Source organism: Lissotriton vulgaris, chromosome 6 (genome assembly GCF_964263255.1).
Source record: "Lissotriton vulgaris chromosome 6, aLisVul1.2, whole genome shotgun sequence".
Lineage (NCBI taxonomy): Eukaryota > Metazoa > Chordata > Amphibia > Caudata > Salamandridae > Lissotriton > Lissotriton vulgaris.
The window spans coordinates 672,671,173-672,689,906 of record NC_141694.1 but is presented as its reverse complement, the minus strand read 5'-3'; the positions used below and the strand labels follow the sequence as shown (position 1 = coordinate 672,689,906).

Sequence of the window (18,734 nt, the reverse complement as noted above, 5' to 3'; positions counted from 1 at the left end):
AGGCACACCACAAAAGGAACTCCACACAAGGTTATTTATAAAATAACGTTTGTATTGTAAAAACACTTCAGATAGTATCACACAATATACATGGTGCCAACTGGCACGGGCAATATTCACAAGGGATTATTTACAGGACAGGGCCACAGGGGCCACTGTCAGAATCAACACTTTTAGAAATAGAATAAGTATAGCACAAGATAACAGTTATAAATCACATCCAGTAACTACTGGGAACAGGTAAGTACCACCTACGCAATCCTAACCACCTTAGGAGAATGTCACACAGGGAACCAGGACCTTACTAGGACCACCTGTACTAAAAAGAACAACCACCTAAGTATCACACAGCATTCAGGGGTATAAGCACAACACATTACACATGATGCATGAAAACACATTCAGCTGTGTAGTAAAGGGAAACACATGATGCCTAAAAACATTCAGAGGTGTAAGACAAGGGAAACACATGATGCATAAACCTACACATTCAGCGGTGTTCAGAACAAAGCACATGATGCAATAAAATACATTTAGAGGTGCAGCGCAAAAAGACACATGATGCCTAAAACATTCAGAGGTGCAGCGCAGGGAAAAGGAAGACACATGATGCCTAAAAACATTCAGAGTTGCCAGAACAATACAATAGCGCAAAAATCACATGATGCCTAAAAACATTCAGAGGTGCAGGAATAACACATGATGCAAGAAAACACATTCAGAGGTGCAATAACCATACAATTGTGCAAAACTTACATAAGCCACCACCTGTGGCAGTCCCTAGGCCAACTGGCCTTGTTGGGGCTAAGACGCCCTGTGTCCAAATGTCAGGGCGCGCTGCCAGGCAGCACCAGTCCAAGCACAAGCCTAAACATAGCAGGTGCCCACTACTTGCTGGGCACCTGTGGACAATCCCAAGCGCCTAAACGGTGCAGCTGCCCACTAATTGCTGGGCAGCTGGGAATCATCAGAAAACTGCGACAGGGCCCTCACTGACTCTTAGGCGCAAACTGCACCCACTGCTGGAGCCACACAGGCTCTGCACACCACCCATGTCGCAAACGTTGGAGCCACACAACTAAATATGCCCCATGGAGCCCTCATGTTCAGACTACAAATGCCCCTCGAGGGTCTCGCACAACTGCTCCCGATCCTTGGAGCCACACAGGCTCTTAAACAACTATGGTCCCGTCGTTGGAGCCATCTGGGCTCGGGAAACACACCTTCCCTCAGGGAGCCTCTCGGGGCTCTACAACGTTGGGGCGACCCGCTGCCAATCGGGGCTGCCCTGACTCTGTGCCTCTCAACCGGCACCCCTGGGCTTCTTCTGCTCCCACGGGGAGCGAAAACAAATCTGTCCCACTCTGCCCAGCCCCCACATGGCTGCTCACACTGCTGGAGGAGGGGGCGGGCACCGGCAATGTGCCCCGACGCCCCCCTCGGCCATCTCAATGGAGCCCCACTCACCGGGAGTCTTGACGCGCCGGTCTCTTCTTCGCCGCCGGCCTCCTCTCGCGGACACGGGTTCTCCTCCTCAACCCGGGGCTCCCTCAGCACTCAGGAGCCCCGCAACAGGCTGCGCTACCTCTTCTCTACCCGGGGCACCCTCCAGGTCACGGGAGCCCCGGGCGGCCATCCCTCCTCTCCGTCTCTTCTCCCAGCCGCCCTTCCACTCCCTCGGGCTGTGGGGGCGGGACTTCTGGCCGGCCGCGCTGCAATTGGCCGGCCGGCCAACCACTTCCGGTTTGCTGCGGGCAGCGCAGCGGCCCCGCTTAGGCAGGCAGGCGGGGAATCACTTCACCAAGGGGTGGCCTCCCTCGAGGTGAATCAAAAAGTCAAGACCACCGTGATGGCCGCTGGGCAAATGCCGGGTGGGCACCAGCCTCGCAGATCAAAGGACTAAGAGCCGCACAACGCAGGGTGGGCACCTGCCATTCCCCACGCAAAATGCGGGGCGGGGAAGTGCAGAAACAAAGTAAAAAGCGCTCCCCAGCGTTATAAAGACAAATCAAGTGCTCCTAAGCGCTAGGGACAATGTGCAAGCGCTTTCAGGAGCTAGAAACTACGAGTCAAGCGCTCCCAAGCGCTAGCAGACAAAAAGAAGGTCCAAATAAAAATAAAGCGCTCCCAGGCGCTAGGGGGGATCAGGAAAAGTCCAGCAAAGTCCTGGGGGGATAGGAAGGAGGTCCAAAGGATCCCAGGGCAAAGCAAAGTCCCCCCCATCTGCCCAGGCAAGGCAGAGGGGTCCCCCAGAAGTCCTCCAGGCATCCAGGGGCTGGGCAGCACCCGCCCCTGGTAGATTCAAGTCAGAAACAAGAACAAATTGGAAGGGGACACAGCCCCTTCTTATACAGAGAAAAGTCTTTGAAGTCTTTGTGCAGGCAGTGTGAGAACCAGCTAGAACTGGTTTTAGGGAACTCTCTTCAGTGTCAGGGACAGAGGTGACAGTCGCCCAGCTGGAGGTGGAGCCAGCATTGTGGTCAGGCAGGCACAGCCCTAGTCACTCCCAGGTGCCAGCTCCTCCCACTTTCCTGGCAGCAGATGCAGCCTTTCATCCACGGGCTGACTCAGACAACCTCCTGGGGCTCCCCAGCCCCTGTCACCCTCAAACCAGACAGTCAATCCACAAGCAGGCCCAGGCACTCCTGACCCAGGCTCACCAGCCAATCACACGCCAGACACAAATTACACAAATATGCCAACTTCTAAAAGTGGCACTACTAGACTAGACACAGTCATGCCGCATATATCATTACGCAGCATTCACTCCCACGAGTTCCTACATATCAAACTCGCCCCTGCACTCCCCACACATCAGGAACTACCATGGGCATACATATTCCCCATTCATTCCTATGGGAGGGCAGGTCACTCACCACACATACACAGAGAGCTCAAGCACTTTACACTGTACCACAGTGAAAAAGTGCGCTGAGGCCTAAAATCACCACCACCAGGTTCCAGAAACAGGCTAGGAAAAAGCAAAAAGTCTTGGGGTGAACCTGCCAAAAAGGCCGGGTCCAACAGTTTCTATTCCTGCCCCTTTGCCACCTGCACTGCAATGTTCTGCCATGGGCTCAAGAGAGGTAGCTACGTTATTACGTACTTCCTTTTACATATGGGTGATAATGCATAGATATTTATGGGATGATGTTGTTGGCATCATGTGCGTGAACACATCTCACTGCATACCTTGTGCCAACATGTGCTCAGCATGTCTCGGTGTTTGGTTTGTCTATTGTGTCTGAGTGTAACTGGATAGTGAGATTATTAAATAGGGACCCAGGCAATTTCAACATACTTAATGCAAAATTGTCTTCTCATGGGAATCATTACACAGCATTCTTATCATGGTTGGAATGGGGAGTTTGACTTTATTAGTGTGCCCTTTGTAGTTAGTCATCAGAGGAATCTATGTAGTCTGAGTGTCTGTCCTGTTTAGCATACACAAACATCCCTTATAATGGGAAGGGTAGAGGGAATGAGAGACAGGTTTGGGCCATGCATGTTTGCACTCTCCCTGCTAAATATCACCATCAAATAAGAACAAATGTGTCCCATATGGAGTTCAAATGAGAAACCCCTGTATCCTCTATGTGGAAGTAATGCCCTTTTCCTTAGGATACTTCTGTGTCCTGATTGTCAATAGAGATGGGATAGGGGATATTAAGAAAAATATACAATATATCCTCATAAACCCCCGTGTCATGCCTCATCATCAGTCATCCTGCACTCGCCAAAGAATCATCTAATGGCGGGCGGGCCTTCGGTTGCATCGCAGGGAAAAAAAGATAAACTAGAAAAATAAAAAGAGGGTGCCATGCAACAATAGACAGGGGAACCCTAAATTCTAACCAGGAGCAAGGGCAGGGACAGCCATCAGGCAGGCCCAAGCAGAGCAACCACCAAGAGGCACATTTAAGTCCAATAACCATTATGCAAACAGAGCTTAAAGACCTGAATATAGGACTAGGATTTGTTCCAACCCCAAAAAATGACAGATTTACAGCCTTTTTCCAGGATACTTTAGAATAACAGACTGGCTTCAGGACTACTGACCTTAGAAATAGGTCCACCAGCACAAGTCACTTCAGTAGCAGTACAAACCTTTAAATTGGCAGTTATCAGGGAAATTAAAACGATTGATATCACTTACAGAAAACTTTACCACAGTTTGTCCAATTAAGGAAGAACAGAGCTCAAGACTCTTGGGAACAATCACAATGTGTTTTTTAGACCAGCTGATAAGGGAGGAGCAACAGTGATTTCGCCTTATGATATGTATGATAATGAGTATAGATGTGTCCTTTCTAATGAGAATAGCTATAGAATTCAAAATGAGAAACCCAGCTCTCACCTAAGGATATCCATAAGAAATATGGTGAAGGAAGCTCAAGCTTTGGTTTGGATTACTGAGAATTAGGCTGCTTTTCTTATAGCAAAGGAACCAAGGGTTGTTCAATTCTATATTTTTCCCAAAATTCATAAGAATGACTTTCCACCCCCTGAGATACCAATAGTTTTGGATATTAGCTCCATACTCCAACCATTATCTCAATTCTGTGACTCGTTCCTTCGGCCCTTTGTAAAAGAAATTCCATCATTTCTTAGAGCCACAAAGAATTCCCTCTATCTTTTTGGAAGACCTCCATTTTGACTCCATTATGAATCTACTGATGACAATGGTTATTTAGGCACTGTTTTGCCATCCTGTATATTTTTTATTAATATCCCATAGATCATCTCGATTGACATGAAGGCCGCAGAAATATTCTCTGGCATATCTATAACAAAAGGTAGAGGAGATGGCAGGGTGACAGTAATGTTTTTCTATTTTTATAGGGAAGGTCTAAAGGAGATGTGTAGCATCACACCAGGTATTTAAATTTTGAAGGTGGAGCTAGGGAAGAGGACTGATGAAGGTGAATCCATTTTGTGCTTAGCTGTGCCAAATCTCCTCTAACCCAGCTTAACTAAACCGTGGCAGTAGTGATTAATTGGGCCCTACTCAATAAAAATATTGTAGTTGAGCAGCTGTTGAGAATATGGAATGTTCCACCCAACGTACCAAGTGAACATGTCAGCTTTGCTCTTATTTCCTATGTTATGTCACTTGGATTGCGTCAATGAAAACCAGCTCGGTTTTGACAGCTACAAAGTCCATGTAGATCTTTTACCCAGTGACACTCTCACTCTCGCGCTCTCAATCACCCTCCCTTCTGTTCATACTCTCACTGTCAAAAAACTATTAAACATTTGATACCTCATTTGAGTTAAATATGATTACTGATATCAACCCGTGTGCATTACTGAAAGTGGGACACCTAATGTTTCTACAATACTGCAAAATGACAAAGACGGTCAGTTGGCCCATAATACAGTAATGTGCAAGATAATTGACGATCTGATTTTCAATAGATTATTTCAGATCCCATCATTTCTAAAGACTTGAGACCTTATGCTTTCAGCACACTCACTACAGTTGTAATTTTCCCATTGAATTGGTGTTGCTATTGTGTGGACATGCATGTTGAGTGTGCCACTCATGGCAAGTTCTGAAATTGCAACCAGCAAACCAGCATAGAATTGCATTCTGGAACTTGGAGCTTCCCTTTAACATTTTAAGCCTGGGTTCAAATTTCCCAGCCTGTATAGCACAATGATAGGAGTCTCTGAGGGTACTGCATGTTCAACTTAGTCAATAGCATCTTTAAGCAGGGTGTTTCGACTGTTCTGGTATGTGAAAGGTGCTGTGACTTGCTTCAATGACTCTTTAACTCCACTCTATCGTGAGGAATGCATGATGGAGCAAATAATGCTATGATTATTTATTTTTCAGTAGGGTTTCTCCATTGTTTATAGGGTTTATAGGGTTACACTGAAAACAGAAAAGCCTGCATATAACTTGGCTGTAGTGGACATGGTCCACTCATCTGGTCACCTTCAATGTGTGACCTTGGACTATATTTTTATCCCTCGAAATCATGTCTTAGGGGTCACTTTCCAAACAAAAGGCCGCCTCAATCTCTGAGCATTCTACTAAACACTACGGGCACATGCATCAACGTTTCAAATAGCGATTCCTTATTTGCGATTTTTAAGGAACCGCAAATAAGGAATTGCAATTTGGAATGCATGATTTTTTTTGCAATTTTTTAACGATTCGGTAAAAATCGCAATTTTTACTGAATCGCATGATTTGTGCGAATTCTTATTTGGGAATTCGCATATTGCGAATTCGCAAATTGCGAAAATACACACATGCTGAATCACAATGAGATTACAACCAGGAAGGCAGGAGAGTAATTGCACACAGCTGCTTCCAGGTTTGAAGTGGAGGTTTGGCAGTTGGAGGTTGGAGGTTGGAGCTCAGCCTGGAGGACCTGCAGCAGTGTGTGTGTCTGCAGCTTCTGGAGAAATGGCTAATGAAAATGCTGAAGCAGAAATCCAAGCCAGGAAAAGAAAAATTAAATTCAGTGACCAGGAGCTGGAAATACTTATTGAGGAGGTCACTGTGAGGCAGGACCAACTTTTTGGTAAACAATCTTTGAAGGTGCCTGAAGCAGTGAAAAGGAATCTCTGTCTTGCTATCCAAGCAAAGGTGAATGCTGTGGGTGTTGCACATCGTGATATAAACAACTTACAGAAATGCTGGTATGACCTGCACAGTCGTGCCAAGGAAAGAATAGCAACCAGGATGAAGGCTGCCAAAAGGACTGGCGGAGGAACCCGCAGGGATAGGCCCAATACCCCCCTTGAAAACATGGTGGAAGGAACACTTTTAACTGAAGCTGTTGTTGGAATAATTGACATCGATACCTTAGAGCTTGTTGGACCTTCTGAAGGTAAGATTTTTTTATATGTTTTTTAAAATGTACAAAGTTATTGAAAGAGGCCTTAAAATGATCTTGTTGCTGCTTAATTTGCAATGCTCTCATCTAGTAGTTCTTTTACATTTTCAAAATCTGTAAATTAACCATGTTAAGTCATAAAGCAGTGCATCATGGGAGTTGTAGTCTTTTTTAAAATTCTATATGCAACTGATAAGCAAAGTTAAAAAAAATGAATGATAGTATTTTAGGAGACCAAAGTAGCCATGCAGCAAGTGATTTTTATTTGAAAAGCAATTTTGAAGAAAGTATCAAAAAGTGCAAATTTGAAAGTAACACACTGTTTGCACTATTTCAATCATAGATACACAACAAGAAATTATTGAAAATGAATTGACAGATTTAATACTCAAGATGGACAAGACACAGATGAGTCAAATGCTGCAACTTCATCAACCTTAATTTTGGAAAGAAGGCAAAGACACAGAGTGCGCCAACTGCAGCAGTCTGCTAGTGATGAAACTCCAAATGTTAATGTCCCAGAACTGCAGACTGTTGAAACACCAGCAACCTCTAACCCAATGCAGAGCAGGCGTAATAGACTCCAACAGTTTTATAGGCGTCGGTCACATGCGTCACAAAGAGGAAGAGCTGTAGAGGAGAGCAGCACCGGCAGTGTTGTTGAGGATAAAATTCTTAAAGTTCAGCGCCTACAAGGCAAAGATATTAGAGTCATGAAGGGAAAACTTGGTCACATTGACAAAGAGATTGGTGCAATGCACAACAGTATTAAACAATTGACAAATGTAATTGATAAAGGGCATAGAACAACATCAGATAAGCTAGACCACATTGCAACATCTTTGGAGACACTGTGCACAGTAAACAGTCACAGCAAGGGGGAAGTGCTAAGAGGCATCTTAGAGCAATGACCTGCATGCAGGGGCACACCAGGGGAATGTCTTGGCTTTCAAGCACTACTGCTCAACTCTGCAAGCAGACAGTTGCCATGCAACTGGAAATGAAACAAATTTGTGGAGAGATTGCCAGGGGAATGGGTACACTCCATAATGTTGTAGAAAGAATACAAAGTGATTCTGCACCTGCAAACCAGCCACAAATTGGGGGTAGTGAGGTTGGCAGAAATGTCAGTGGCATACTTGACCCAGTGTCACCTGTGGCACGCTGTAGCAACAGGAAAAAATACATTTCAAGCTACTTGCCCATGGGCAATATGATAAGTACAGGCAAAGCATTAGGGGTGCGTGGACGTAAAAAATAGTATGGTACCTTTGAAGTTAAATTTTTGTCAAAAAGATGACCATCTGATTTGAAAAGCATTGCTTTCTGCTTTAAAGTAAAGGCGAAGAAACTTACTATTTGATCTAAAAGCATTAACATTTTAAGAGAAAACTGCATATACTTCTGTGCAATAAACAGTTTACAGTCAAGTTCCTGAATGTCTTGTGTGGTTCTTACCTTTTTTTAAAGTAATGTTGTGTTATCTCTGCCCTTCTCCTTCTACCCTCTGCTGCTTCCGGTCCATGTAATCTTGTATGGGGTTGATGAGGCTCATTATCATTTTGAGGTAGTACATCATCCAAATCCAGTTCTATGCCTCTCCTAGTGGCTAAGTTGTGCAACATTGCACATGCAGCAACTATTTTACAGAAAATTTCTGAACGATATTGTAAAGCTCCACCAGTCTTATGTAGTATGCAAAACCTAGATTTCAGCACACCAAAGGTTCTCCCTATCACATTACGGGTTGCTATGTGAGCATGGTTGTACTGCTGCTCTTTTCTGGTTGCTGGATTGAGATAGGGTGTTAATATGTATGGCCTCACTGCATAGGCACTGTCACCTAAGAAGTAATAACAGATACAATGCATGAGTAACATGTGTCTAGTAGGCACAGGGATATGTAAAAATTAGGAAATGCATAATTACCAAGCAAATATCCATCTCCAAAATCACCAGCAAGCAGTCGTGTGCTGATGGCGCTGTGTCTAAAAATATAGGAGTCATGGGCACTTCCAGGGTAACTTGCCACTAAGTCTGTGATGATAGTTTTAGAATTGCAAATTGCTTGTATGTTGAGAGAATGGTAACTTTTCCTGTTGCAGAAAATGTATTCATTTTCAGAAGGTGGGCAAATGGGAACATGTGTGCCATCTACACAGCCAATGACATGTGGAAAATGTGCCATGTTGTAGAAATCTAACTTGGTTTTTAGCAATTCCTGTTGTGTACTTGGAAATTTAATGTGATGCCTTATCCTTTGCAACATGGCATTCAGAAAAGCGTTAAAAAATCTTGAAAGGGATCTCTGGGAGACACCACCAGCAATGGCTATTACACCCTGAAATGACCCAGAGGCAAGGAGGTGTAGTGAACATAATACCTGATCATGGGTTGGTATGGCTTGTGTCCTGCGTGTTTGTCTCTGCAAGATTGGGTCCAATTCAGCAATTAAATCTAAAATTAAATGAGCATTAAGCCTATACTTATCATAGATTTCTGCTTCTGTCTGCCCTAGTAAGGTAATGCGCACTCTGAAAATTCTTTCTTCAATAATCCTCCTCCTCCATCCTGCTGTAGCTCTCAACCTCTGCCTACGTGCCAAAAAAAAGAGTGCCCCATTGTGAAAAAAAGTTTGATGCTTTCTGGGGCACCTTATATGCACTCTTGATGCATCCCAAAGCAATAAATTGCATTTGCAAACGGCCAATTTATGCGATTCGCACAGTTTGCGAATGCAATTCACTTTGATGCATGTGGGCGTTTGGGCCCTCTGTCAATCTTTCCTATGGAGTTTTAACTGCATCTGCAACTTGGAGTTAACTCTGCCAGTTGAAATATGCAATCATCTGTACATCCTGAGTTCGAAACTCAGCATGTCTGACAACGTCTTCCATCTCCTTGAGATTGCTTACTTTGAGCAGTATTAACTTGGACTATAGTGAGAGCTGTTATACAAACAAATATATATTTATTAGTCAATGAACACAATAAACAAGATAATTCAATTCATAAAGTTTAAAAACAAGCATTGAAGAGGAATTTAAAAAGATTTCTCATACATCTAATTCAACCGCTAAACATCTTGTCATTAGTCCTTCGATTTCCTTAGCTTTCCTTCCTAATTATGTGAATAGGGGTGCCAGAATAAAATAATAAATGAACAGGAATGGCTAATAGGGGACTGGTTATTTCCCTAATGTGCAAAGTGCAAAATGGCCATACAAGTAACTTGAATTCACATACGTAGGTTGCTATAGATGATTAAGTGCATTATACAGGGCTGGGTCGGGCATTTATGCAGTACTAGATGAACCATGGTTTTTCCCTCTATAAAAGTGCAGGTATGCAGAACTATGAGTCATTAAAATGCCAGGTTTAAACAAATGGATTACTTGAGCCGGGCGGGACAGGAAACCAGCTTGTTACAACTGTTCCTAGAAGCCCACCAATTTGTTGTCAAATTACCTATTCAAGCGACGTTTACCTTACAAGCTATGCATTTATCATGTCCTATGGTTAGAATTGTGAACCCCCACCAGATTACCCATTGTTCACCCTATATACTGATCATTAAAATATATTCAACAACTGGGTTAGTCTAATGTTCAGCATTATTTGTTATCCACAGTGCTTAGAAGCAGAAAATGTGTATGGATCAATACATGAAAGTAGCATTTTCCTATTATTACTGCCTCGTACCCATGCAACTATGAGTGGGTGGGGTGGGTAATGGCATTATGCAGAAACAGCAATTTGCAATGACACAATATTGCATATGCGCTGGTTATCAGTGCTATTCATGACATTAACCCAAAATATAAATAAAAAAAGGTTAAGAACTAGTGTCTTTTACTATTTATTCATGTTAGTGCAGCTAGGCTCGTTGTTCACAAGCAGTCACATGTGATGTCATGTGTCTGTTTATGTACTGCAGTCTGTGTACATTATTGCTGCTTAGGGCAGCAGAACAGTGTGCTTTGAGCTCAGATCTAGGATCCTTTGTGATTCTCTGAGCTGAGCACACATCCTTAGCAGTCCTCTGGTTAATCTCATACTCCAAATCATGGGGTCATGGCCCAGATTAACCAATGAAACATTCGGATAGATTTCTTTCTTCCTAACAGATGTCTTCCTCTTCATTCAAAAGCATCCAAAATGAGAGGAATCTAGATGATATTTGAGCAGAACATCAACATACGCACAATCATTTCTATTAAAAATAATTGCAGACCCCTTATCCTCTTTGACCTATCACTGCCACGGGGCAACCCTTATAAATACATTTCCAGCGCTTAAATGCATATTTATTGATTAATGTTTATTTTATGAATATTTGCAAGAAATTAAATATCAGTAACTGGTCTGAGTGACAATTCAATTATAGTGTGCAGTATTATTTTATTTAAATTTGCAAAAAGTCAACAAGGGCCCCATTACGATGGCGGTGAAACTGCCACTGTCAGGCCGTCGGTGGCTGGTTCACCACCATCGGACCCTGCAGGACCACCTGCCGCATTACAATGGCGGGCAGATGGAAGGTGGGTGGAGAGACTGATCACCATGAGCCCATTGGACCGTTGTAGGGACTGCGATTCCTACAACAGTGGCAGTGCCTGCTCAGGCACTGCCATAGGGATTACAATGTCCCTTTCCACCGGCCGTTTCATGGCGGTTAACCCACCATGAAAATGCCGGCAGAAAGTGACTTGGGGGTTTGTAGCTTGCTCAAGTTCCCTCCGAGCCCTTCTGAGATGGGCCCTGGGGGGTACCTTTGGTGCCCCTACATATCCCTGTACCATGTGGCAGTCACAGTAGGCCATGTGAGATGTGGATGTTTTGTACTGCGGCATGTGCTGCAGACCACAATACAAAGTATACACATTTCGACCCCCTTGAAGGCAGTTGCACTGTAATGCAGACAGTGGGACTGCTGACTGACCGGTACCGTAATGAGGCCCTATGTATTTGCCCTGGTGATAGAAATGGGGGTCTCTAGTTGGCAGAGGCATGCACCTTTGTCCAAGTAGGGACCTTTGCTTCTAGTCAGGGTAAGGGAGTTACACACTTTAGATAACCCATGCTTACCCCCTTGGTAACTTGGCATGAGCAGACAGGCTTATCGCAAAGGCAATATGTATTTGTACTAAAACTATTCACCTGCTCAGAGCACAAAGAAAATGTCCCAAGAAAAGCCAGATAATCAAGAAAAACCTGTAGAGTCTTATGCAGTAATGCTGAGTCCTGCAGGTTATTCCCCATTTTAAGACCTGCAACTGATGGTGACTGGAAATTGGTATGCACATACCATCACAGTCACTAATTCTGGCTCCTGAATCTCCCAGAGCTGTTTCCGGCCATCTCATAATGAGGGCTCTAGTGTGACATTAAATCCCCGGTTCATGAGATGTAATATTTGGAGGGCTGTGTATGTTCAGTCTAAGTCTGACATTCAAAGGAAGCATGAGATTGTCTATTATGCTGGCAACTACATTTACATTCTTGCTAAACCCAGAAGTCAAACCCTCTTACTTTGAGGAAAGTGAAATTATGGAACCAACAAAAGTATGAATGTTCACAATAGGACTAATTGAGATAAAACTGTGTGACACTGCAATGTGCATTGGTGCTCATCCATTTGGTCTGTGGGCAGTGGTAGGGAGGTTGTTGCTGCCTATACCAATAAAGGAGCTCAGTGCCAAAAGCTGCCATTAATATTAAAAAACAAAACAGCACAAAAAAAATAATTTGAGGAGGGCCACCTCTCAATAAGTGGTCTGACATGAAAGGCCTACTAGGGAAATGTTTGTGAGTAGCTAAAAACAAACATGTCATGCTTAACAGGTTTAATAATCAACCAGTCACGGAACGCAGTGCAACAGCCTAAAATGCTGCTCTGCGTTTCATGACAGGGAGGGACCAGTAGAGCACCATATCTACTGAGATATGGCTCTCTCCTACCCTCCTCTAAGTACCTGCACAGATTTTAGCTTTCGTGCACCAGGCACACACCTTTGTGCCATAGTTCAAGGGTGTGTGCTTGAGTCTACTATAGGTTTTGTGCTGGAAGGGTACCCTTACAGTACAAAATATTATGCTGAGACACACTGTAAAACGTTTCCTACTTTGCCAGTGCAGTACACATGCAAAATCAGAAAAGAAAGGAGAAATAACAACATTTCTCCTTTTAACGCCTTTTTTCAAAGGCTGTTAATGTTTGGCGCTAAACCCCATCACCTATTGTTAGTAGATAGGTTTTTGCATCAAAAAAGCTTGGGTGATGGCATAGGAACGCCCATGTACCACTTATTTAATGCCCCTTTAGCGCTAAGTAATGCAAAGCAGTGCTTTGTGCTGCTTTGCAAGACTTTCAGGTAACTTTCTAGTGCAAAACATTTTGTGCTGGTTAGCGTCACTTTTGTGATGATAACCCTTCGCTAAATGTTTTTAAATCTACCCCTCAGTGTTAGTTAGTGCTGCAATGCAGAATGATGAGGTACCCCTGCAGACTAACATGAGGGGCCCCTGAGTCTCCCGTATATATCACGGATCTACCTGGACCTTGGGCTGTGGATCCCCTTAAAGGGCTCGGGTCTCCTGGTTACCAACCATCCCCTGTAACACAGGGGCTGCGGACCTGTGCTATGTCCCTGGTGGTATTTACAACAACTATTGACTAGGGACTGACTTTTTGACCCCCTCATTTCCTGAATTAAAATCCATGAATGGTGATGGGAGCAACATTAAGAACTACCCTAAACATGTACACTTGATGCACATGGATGTTTTACAATCTTGTTGCCAAATAGTACAGACCAGTGCAATTGCATGTACTTTTTTTAAACTATGGGGCATATTTACCAGAAAATGTTGGAGAGGGGAGCAATGCCAAATTTTGCACCGTTGCGATGCAACATTTTCAAAACGCAGGGATGTGCCATATTTACTACAACACAGCGCACCCTGTTTTTTCCCTAGTGCTAAAATTAGCTGCCTAGCACCAACTCAGGCACGCTTGCACCATAGTGCAAGGGTTACTGCGTTACAGGGAATGATTGTTTATGTGCAGGAAGTTGTCTCTTCCTGCACATAAACAAAGCATAATGGCTATTTGTTACTTCTATGCATTCTGCAACACACATAGAAGTAGCAAAATGTAATTATTTAATGATTGTTTAAGTGCAGGAAGGGGCATATTAACAAGGTGGCATTAAGCCACATACAGGGGCTTATTTACAAACCCCTTGCGACATCAGTGTGTCAATTTTAAATTGGGGAAAAAGTGATCAAACGACAGTGCAAGTGGCATGTAAATAGCTAGTAAATATTGAAAATGGCGCTACTCCACCAGAGCATCAATAAAAGTGACTCTCCGGTGTCGATAGGGGCTTGTAAATATTATGCCCCTATGTGTTCGTCACAATCAACTCTGCGGGATAGTGAACTTGAACTATATACAAGAAACGTACAATGATAAAATTCTAAAGTTTTGACGAGTTCTGAGGTACAGTTATATATTAATATAAAATGTAAATGCCACCAATACCTACCATTTTAATCGATACTTTAACTGGCATTTACAAGTAATTCGTTTTTAGAGTAGTAACCGAGCCAGAATGCACCAACAGTATTTTAAGATGGGTATCCAGCGGTATATTCTGTCGCTGATTCTGCTCTGTTTTTGCAATCGCTGTTTTTTCCAGGGCTCCAGGGACAGTGCCCAGCTCCCTATACGTTAGAGGAATTGGCACATTTGCAATGGGCTCCAATTACCGCGAGATGGATCGCATGCTGGCTTCAAGTGTGATAACTCTGGGAAGAGTTGGGCTGAAAGAGATGAGGCCGCAGTGTGATTCTAGGAACGCCAATGCTTTCAGCATTTTAAAAAGCCAGAAGCGACATGAACGTTTTGCTGATTTGGAAGGAAGCGCAGTTTTGATGTGAAAATGTATTGTGCGGAAAATGTGCTTGAATAGGTAAAAGTCCATTAAACTGCAGTATTATTGTTCATGTCTTTGTATTCCCATGTACAGCTTTATTTAAAAATGCACAATAGCTTTCTGCCAAATTATAGCCTTGAAAGACAGATGTCTCTTTACCAGACTTCTACATTTTTTTGCATTAAAATCGTAGTGTTTCATATTTTAACAGGAGGTATAATAATGAGTCCTTGACTTGTTGCTTGTGAAAACGTGTCCCCATAATAAAGGGAGTCTAAATGATTACCCCGGACTTTTTATCTTTACTGAGGTAAAGTGGTGAGGATGGCTGTGCCTGTGCTCTGAGGTTTGTGGCTCAGTTTTGAATAAAATTCTGTATCACAAATTCCTGCCCCCTTGTCATAACACTGCACAAATAATATACTTTGAATATAGATGCAATCAACAAGACACCAGTGAAACTTAGGGGCATATTACCAAGCAATAGCGATAATTATCACTATCGCTTTGTTAGCGTGAAAAAATTATCACCGAGGTGCGGCGATTTTTATCGCAGATCCAAGGTTTATCGCAAATGCGATAAAAATCGGCAATAATGCATAAATATCACTGAAAAATCAGCGATATTCAGGCATTACCGAGCTAATGCTTTTAGCCATGTTATCCACCTCCCATTGGATAACATGGCTAAGAACTGCTCCTGGGCAGGTGTTAGCTTTTGGAGATATTCGCGCTTAGCGCGAATATCTCCAAAAGTTGGTAATAGGAGATAGCGATGTTAGCGACTGTTTCCAGTCGATGACATCTTGGCACGCCCACTTTGCATGTCATTAGTGATACATTTTTCTGACATGAAAAGCGGGGCCCAAGATGGTCGCTATCTCCTACTAGCTGTCGCTAACTGGAGTTAGCGACAGCTAGGTAATAGGGAGATAATTTTATCTCCACTTTCTTGGCTTTTAAAGCCAAAAAAGCGGAGATAAATCCCTTGATAATATGCCTGCGAGTTCTTGATTTTATCCTAATTAGAAGAATGCAATGAATGGATACCTGACTCATATTTTCAGTGCCGGGGTGGGAAATGTCGGTCTGGCATGTGGTGCTATTTTTGTGACAGAAATTCATCTTGTATCCAGTTTGGGAAAGAGGGACACATTTTGCTGTCATAAAATAGCGCAATATTGCAGCTGACACAAACAACAGCCACTCACATTCTGTACATTCGCGATGCTTCCATGCTACAGTGATTTTGACCTGAACTGCATCTCAAATATATAATATCGTAATTTCAGGCATTTCCAGTAACAATTGTAACGAGAAAAGCCAGAAAGTATGCGAGAATATGCAGGCCTAAACAAAATCTCAGCTTGACGTCCTCACGATGAGGCAGACATCTGGCTCTGGGGCCAGTGTACACCAACGTTTTCACTCAGTGTAGGCATAGGTAACACCTACAGGTAATCACTGTCATTGGAGTCACCACCTGTCAGAAAATCGGAGAAGGGCAGTTGATTGACTGCAGAAACAATCTAATGCATATACCAATATCTTGCACAACATATGTATTTTAGTGCTGGTCAGGAAAATGTTAGTTTGCCATTTGATGTTATTTTTCAGACTGAAATTCACCCTTGAATCCATTTTGGGCAAGAAGACATGTTTGCTGTAAAACTAAGCTGCACAATATTGCAGATGATGCAAGTATTTTGAACTACATATTTATTACTGGATATTGTAAAAGTCCATTGTGTTTAATCACCACTGACTAGAAAGTGCTATAATTGCAGGCTATTTAGTTGTGTTTGGATAAGTAATTAGACTCTGATTTTCTAACATTTTGTATCTCTTTTTTGTTGCATCCCCAATACAGAATCCATTTTGGAATTTACAAAGCCACAGAAATCCTGATTTGTGTGGCTCTTTAAAAATAAAGTTATGCAATGCACTGCTTATCACCAGTGGCAGCAGGTAATTTTTTAAACTGGTAAAGTGAAAGCACAATGAATAAACAAATACTAGCAAGCGAGTGAAACGAGTGACAATGATGGCAATAAGAGTGGTTTGAGGGGGTTCTCCCCATGAACATTTTTAGAAATTGGTATATATATATATTGCTCAGACTCTGCTGTTGTTGTGGGTGTTGTAATGGCAACTCTTAAAAGCTTGATGGTCTCAGATAAAGACTTCTGTAAGTTATTTTCAAACAAAAATCAAAATAAAGCTAAGGCACCACCAGTAGCCTGACGGAAGTCACTTCTTCCATACAGGACTGAAAGTTCTGTACACAATCTGGCTTTGTCTAGCATAGATAGTCTTCTACTTTTTCAGCGAGTGCCTTGGCTCGGAAAGATTTGTCATGTCTTTCAAAAAGGTCTCTTAACAATGGTGTTGCACTTACAAGATGCTTTGTGAATGCAAAGCACTCTCCGGTATGGGCCACAATAATGTCACAGAACTTCTTTTGCTTCTTGGGTCAAGGTATTTATTTGCAGTCTCCGCTTAGCAAATTTTGATTCCTGTGGCAGTGTGGAATCCAAACTATCAATGGATTCCCGTACTTTGGTGGTGTTTGTCACAAAGTCTGTAGTAGCTTTCCGGACAAACACAGTGTCAATGTCTCGCTTTTGCAATTGATTATATAAAATGTCTATGTGGGGCATTATACTATGAAAAAGTAACAGAAAGAATATAAACTCCCTATCTTCAAATTTTTTAGGAAACCCCTTAGCTGCACATATAGTATTTGACTCAAAATCACCACTGTTTGCAATGGTTGTCATGCATTCAGGAAGATCATCTCTGTATTCATAAATTATGTTCATTGCTTGAATATTGAGGTTCCAGCAAGTAGCTGGCCCTCTGGAAGTCTTCTTGAAACTATTTGTTCAAGAATATGATTTCTTTTCAGGTAATATGCAAAAAATGATGTCATCCCTCCCATTTATGAAAAGAAAATTTTGACTCTAGATATTTTGGAGGAAGTCTATTCCTTGATTAGGTTAAGTTGGTGGGCATAGTAATGCATATAATGTGCATTTGGGTACAAATCCCTGATTTTATTTTGCACCCCACCAGTTGCACCACGCATGATGCTGGCACCATCATAGCTTTGAACATGTACTTTTCCTTTAGCACATTGCTCAGGAAACACAATGATTATTTAATTAAGAATGGCGGAGGCAATTGTTTCTGCAGATAAGTCTTTTAGATGTGTTAAACAAATCTTTCAGCTACCTTGCAATTTCTTTCAATGTAGCGAAAACCAGAACTGACTGAGTCTTAGTAGAGACAGCAATTGTATTGTCAGCTTGGATAGCCACATAATCAGTGCTTCTCAACTGCTGTGTAATATTTATCATTATTACTTCCAGCATACAATCCAGCAATTCATTCTGAAAAGTTTTAAAGTGCCTTTACACACTGTGACTGTTTTGAAATGTGTTTCCATAGCACTGTCAATGCTGGAGACAAAATCAACTCGTCCCAAGACCATGCCAGGTTTTTCAAACAGTTTCATCATGGCCTCGTAATGCCTATTGAAAGGCACCACAAAAACAAATACAGTCAATCAATTTTGATAAAATATATTGGTTTTTATCCACTTCTGCCTTATGTTTTCTTACTCCCATATGGTGTGCTTCTTTCAAGTGCTGTACAATGTTTTATTATAGAAAACGGAGATAATTTCAACATATTTGTCAAATGGGATTTAAAGGAATCATGTTATTCAGATGCTGTAGGTCAGTAACTCCTGCTTTTGTCCCGGTAACTTCACCTCTAAAGTTTAAGGAAGGGAAACAGAAAAAAGTATTTTTAGAAGTGCTACTAGTAACCTATCTAATCCTATCATACCTTGTTCTGGTCAACTGTATTGTGTAACCCTTGTGTAACCTTCCCCCCTATCTTTTGCAGACTGCTCAATATTATTTTAAGGTTTATCAGC

General features: G+C 42.5%; 1 pseudogene; it reads left to right on the top strand.

Annotated features, from left to right (window-relative positions):
• The first annotated feature begins 6,274 nt into the window (after positions 1–6,274).
• On the top strand, positions 6,275–8,112 carry LOC147707835 (uncharacterized; annotated as a pseudogene).
• Positions 8,113–18,734: the final 10,622 nt, after the last annotated feature.